A 6,000-nucleotide genomic window follows, 5' to 3' on the forward strand; every position below is an offset into this window, starting at 1 on the left:
GGCAAAGCTAAAAGGAGAAAAAGAAGCAAAATTGATACTGGATGACGAAGTTTTTTCTTTTAAATCTCCTGAGTCATTTCAAACTAAGTCTTCTCTTCCAGAACCCAGATATGTACTAGTTTATTATTTCAGTATGCTTTTTCCAAAGGAGGCTAATGTCTCTAAATTCCAAATAATGAGAAACGTAAAAAGTAAGTAATCATTCCTCATCAAAAATACTTCCCATAAATACCATATAAAGGTCTTCTTACCTCTTACTGGTCAGAATTTAGGAATCCTTTTAGCAGGGGAGACTAAAAAATATAGGCATTATAATTTTTATATACAAATACTTTACAATATTCTGTTTAAACACAATTGAATACATGGAACATATTTCTAATACATTGATCAGTGGAAAAGAACAACTAACATTAATTGCATATATGCTGTTCTTGAAAACACATAAAACTCATGTTATGCAAATAGACAATGACAGAAATGTAAACATAGAAATTGAAAACCTGGTCTAATAACTTGTAATGACTGGGGGATCAAGAAGTTGTGAGTGTGAGACTGTATATATGCTCAAGAGCAGTTCGAGAGAGAAAGGATTTTGATACTCTGCTGTAACTTTTGCAAGTTCATTACTAAGTCTTTAGGGGGCAGTGATCATTAGAACACTGGGATCATTGAAGGTCTTCAAATTAAACAAAAGGAGAATATCACACATGGAATGTGTTGTTATATTTGTTCTTCTAAATTTTGTCCTTAGTTTTAGACAGTCAATATTATAGTGAGAGCTTAGGATGCATTGTTCAAATACCTTTAATCCTTAAAAGATTGTTGGTAAATGATTTGCTAATATCAATGAACAGAGGATTTTCAAAGTAAGCACACTAAATATACTTCTTTTCTACTGCTTTAGAAAGAAATGCCTATGATTTTACAATCCCCAGAATTTGTCTTCCCCATCATATAAATACAACAGACATTAACATTATACACTGGACCCCTCTGTTTTCTAGGAGACTGTGTATTTCTTTTCTTTTGAGGTAAGACATGACCTAATGACTACAGTAACTAGTGATTTGCACATAGAACCCATTCAATTCATTTTCTGGCTGGTAAGAGACCCTCTTACAGCCTTATTTTCTCTTGCTATGGCAATTGTAAAAAACTCCTTACCAGATGAGTCTGATGAGCAACGCTCCTTTTGAATATGTGTACCCAGTAAGAAATAAACCTACGTTGCACTTAGCCACTGAAGATAAAGGATATTTGTACCTATAGTAAAATGCATCCTATAAGAGCTTCAACATATGAAACAAGAACAATATTGAAGCTAATGTTTGTATAACCTAAGGCGCCTGTATTCATCTGCCTACTTATTCCCAATTTTATCTATAATGGAGCCCTCGTCAAGACAGAGTGGACTAAAGTTTTATTCAACAAGAGAAACAAAAATGCTAGAATTAAATAGATTTATGAATTCCCCTCACTATACAATCTTGACCTACCCTTCCATTAAAATTAATTGATTTTATGTGTTAGAAATATTATAAAACAAACTTAAAACAGAAAATGTCAAAAACAATTTACATTTTTAATCTTAATGTTTGAATTTTCACAACCTGGAGTGAGTGATAAATGCTAACTTTAAACAACTATAGGATAGATATGGTGGCACATACCTACAATCCCTTCTATTTGGGAGATGGGAGTAGGAGGAATGTGGTGCAAGACTGGCCCAGAAAATAGTACGAGACCCTATCTGAAAAACTGACTAAAGGGAAAAGGACTAGGGCATGGCTTAAGTGGTAGAGTACTTCGCTGAGCAAGTACAAGGCCTGGAGTTCAATCCCAATATTGCCCCTACAAAATATATATATAGTTGTTTGTATGGATAAATGTGCTTTAGTATTTTCAAATGTGTTTATATATGATTAGTTCTAAATAACATAGTAATAAAATACATCAGATTTGGAGGATATGGTTTGTAGTATTCTAACAACTGTTAAACTTTGTGAATGCTCTCCAAAACAAGATAAAAAATATTTTCATCACTCTTGACTATTCTCATTTGCCCTTTTTAGTCACTCTTTCTCCCTTACTTATAAGGAAACTACTTTCTAATTTCCATTTTGATAGATTAATTTTATCTGTTCTTAATTTTTATATATATGGAATCACAGAATGAAACCCTTCGTTCCTGCTTTCTTTCACTTAACACAATGATTTAGGAATGATCAATGTTGCATTTTATTATTTTTGCCTTAGTACTTGAGTAACATTCCATCCTATTGACATGCAGTAGTTGGTTTATCCATAGATACTTGAGATCATTTCAGTTTTCACATGTTACAAATAAGGTTCTAAATACATTTTTGTAAGTCTTATTGCCAAAATGTGATTTTTGCATTCTTTGTGTAACTAACTCTGAAATTGCTGCATCCAGGTGTAGAGATGTATCTAACAGTTATACAAAATGTTTATGTCATTGTGCATATCTGAAATAGGCTGAATTTTGTACACCCCAAATTCCTATTGTGAGACATAACTTTTTTCCTTTATTGTTGTGCTGGGTAGGGGTACATTGTGGCATTATACAGGTTCTTACCGTATATCATACTTGAATTCACCCCCTCTACTGCTCCCCTGTATTCTCCCTCCACTAATTCATGGAATAGTTTCAACAGGTATCATTTTTGGCATTTACATGTATGTGGATAAATTTTTTGCACTGCATTCACCCTCCCACCCCTTTTCCTTGTCACCTACCCCCTCCCACTGTTGCCAGCTCTTCCCTCTAGACAGGACCTGTTCCGCCCTCCTATTCTCTGATTTTGCAGAAGAGAGAAGAGAAAAAAAGAAAAACATGGCAATTTTTGCTTGTTTGAGATAAAGGTAGATAGCTACACAAGGAGTTTCTTGGGGGTATTTCCATGTATATATGTGTTATAGCCCCAATTGGTTTGGTTCCTCTAATTAACTACATTTGACCTATTCCCTTTCTTGTGGTGGTTTCAGCCAGTTTAAGATTTCTATATTCATTCTTGTATAGAGAGTATATCACCCACATTCAGTCTGAGTTATCAGTCCATTGTCTGATGTTAGGTGGTAAAGATTTTCTCCCATTCTGTATGTGGCTTCTTCAATTTAGAAACCATTTCTTTTGTTCCATTGAAGCTTTTTAACTTCATGTAATCCCATTTGTTGATCCTTTCTCTTAGTTGTTGATCTAATTGAGTACTGCTGAGGAAGTCCTTTCCTATACCTATTGCTACCAGTGTATTCCCTGGTCTTTCCAGTACTAGCTTCAAAGTTTCAGGTCTTACATTAAAGTCTTTAATCCACTTTGAGTTGATACTTCTACAAGGTAACAGACATGCATCTAGTTTCAATTTTGCAGGCAGATATCTACTTTTCCCAGAAACATTTGTTGAAGAGACTGTCTTTTCTCCATCATATGTTTTTGTCACTTTTGTCAAAAATTAGATGGCAATAGCTGCATGGATGCATATCCAGGTCTTCTAGTCTGTTCCGCTGGTCTTCATGGTACTGTTTTTGCCCAAGTAGCATGCTGTTTTTATTGCTATGACTGCAGTACAGTTTAAAGTTGGGTATTGTGATACCTCCAGCATTTTTTCCTCAGTATTGCCTTGGCTGTTCTCAGTCTTTTGTGTTTCCAAATGCACTTTAGGGTCAATTTTTCAATCTCTATGATGATTAGAATTTTTTTATTGGTATTGCATTGAACATGTAGATTGCTTTGGATAAAAAACCAATTTTCACAATATTGATTCTACCATGGGAGATCTTTCCATCTTCTGTAATCTTCAATTTCTTTCTTCAATGGTTTGTAGTTTTCCTTGTAAAGATTTTCACATCCTTTGTTAAGGTTATTCTTCAGTATTTGATTTTTTTGAGGTTATCATAAATAGAATTGTTTTCCTATACTCTTTCTCACTTTCTCAAACTGTTCATTGTCGGTATATAGAAAAGCTACCAATTTTTCTAAATTGATTTTGTATCTTGCCATTTTGCTGATGCTGTTCATGGTTTATAGGAGTTGTTTGGTGGAGTTTTTCAGGTATTTTATGTATAAGATAATGTCATCTGTGAAAAGAGATACTTTGACATCTTCCTTATGTATTTGTATTCCTTTTATTTCTTCTTCCTGTTCTTATTGCTCTGGCTAGGAATTCAAGTCTATTTTAAATAGGAATGGAGACAGTGGCACCCTTGTGTCATTCCTGACATTAGGGGAACTGATTTCAGTTTTTCCCAATTAAGTATTATGTTGGCTACAGGCTTGGCATATACAGATTTTGTTATGCTGAGGTAAAGTCTGTCTATTCCTAGTTTCATAAGAAGTTTTATCATGAAAAGGTTTTGAATTTATCAAAGGCTTTTTCTGCAGCTCAAGATGGTTAAGTGGTTTTTGTCTTAGCTTCAGTTAATATTGTGTATTAAATTTAATGATTAGCATAAGGTGAACAATCCCTGCATCCTTGGAATGAAGCTGACTTGGTCATGGTACATGATCTTTTTTTATATGCTGTTGAATTCAATTTGCCATTATTTTATTGAGGATTTTTGCATGTATGTTGATTGAAGAGATTGGCTTGTAGTTATCTTTGTCTGTGTGTGTGTCCTTGTCCAGTAATGGGATGAGTGTATTACTGACTTCACAGAATGAATTTGGCAGCGTTCCTTCCTTTTCTATTTGGTGGAAAAGTTTAAGGAGTGTTGGTATGAGTTCTTCTTTAAAGATCTAGTAGAAATCAGCAGAGAATCCATTACATCCTGGGCTTATCCTCTTTGGGAGACTCTATTGCTGCTCCAATTTCACTGTATGTAATAGGTCTATTTAGGTGATTGATATCCTCTTGTTTCAATGTTGGATGGTCATATGTATCTAGAACTTTGTCTCTTTCTTCTGGATGTTCCAGAAGAACATATATGTTTTCAAAGCAGTCTCTGATGACTCCCTGGATTTCCTTAGTGTTTGTTATTAAGTCCCCTTTTCCATTTCTGATTTTATAATTTGGGTATTTTCCCTCCTCATTTTAGTCAGATTTGCCAGAAGTATGTCAATCTTGTTTATTTTTTCAAAGAACCAGCTTTTTGTTTTCTGGATGCTTTGTTTTTTTCCAGTTTTTGGATTTTTTTCATTGTTTGTTTGTTTTTGTCTCTATTTCCTTGATTCCAGCCCATATTTTTATTATTTCTCTCCTTTTTCTTGTTTTGGGTTTTGCTTGTTCTTGTTTCTCTACAAGTTTGAAATGCACCTTTAGGTTGTTTATTTGATGTTTTTCTGTGTTTTTAATATATGCACTTATGACTATAAACTTTCCTCTTAAATCTGCCTTTGTTATGTCCCATAGGTTCTGATATGTTGTGTTTTCATTTTCATTAAATTCCAGGGACGTTTTTGGTTTCCTCCATTATTTCCTCTATGACCCATTGATCATTATGCAATGTGTTGCTCAGTCTCCAGGTGTTTGAATATTTTTTGCTGCTTCTTTTACTGTTGAGGTCTAGCTTCATTGCATTGTGGTTAGACAGAATGCAGGGGGTTATTTCAATTTTATTATATTTGTTAAGACATACTTTGTACCCTAAGATGTGGTCTACTTTGGAGAAAGTTCCATGGACTGCTGAGAAGAATGTGTATTGTGCTGTGCCAGATGGAATACTCTGTAAAATCTGTCATGTCCTTTAGATCTATAGTGCCTTTCAATTCTAGGGCTTCTTTCTTGATTTTTTGTCTGGATGACCTATTTTTTGGTAATACAAGAGTATTAAAGTCTCCCAGTACTACTGCATTGTGATCTATCTGTGATTTTAAGCCCATTAAGTATATGTTTCATGAAGTTGGGTGACTCATCTTTGCGTACATTGAAGTTGATAATTGTTATTTCCTCTTGATATATTTCTCATATTTTTACTATGAAGAGACCTTCTTTGTCTCTTCTGACTAATTATGTTCACTTTATCTGATACAAATATTGCTAC

The sequence above is a fragment of the Castor canadensis genome, chromosome 5, assembly GCF_047511655.1.
Source record: "Castor canadensis chromosome 5, mCasCan1.hap1v2, whole genome shotgun sequence".
In the NCBI taxonomy this organism is placed as follows: Eukaryota; Metazoa; Chordata; class Mammalia; order Rodentia; family Castoridae; genus Castor; species Castor canadensis.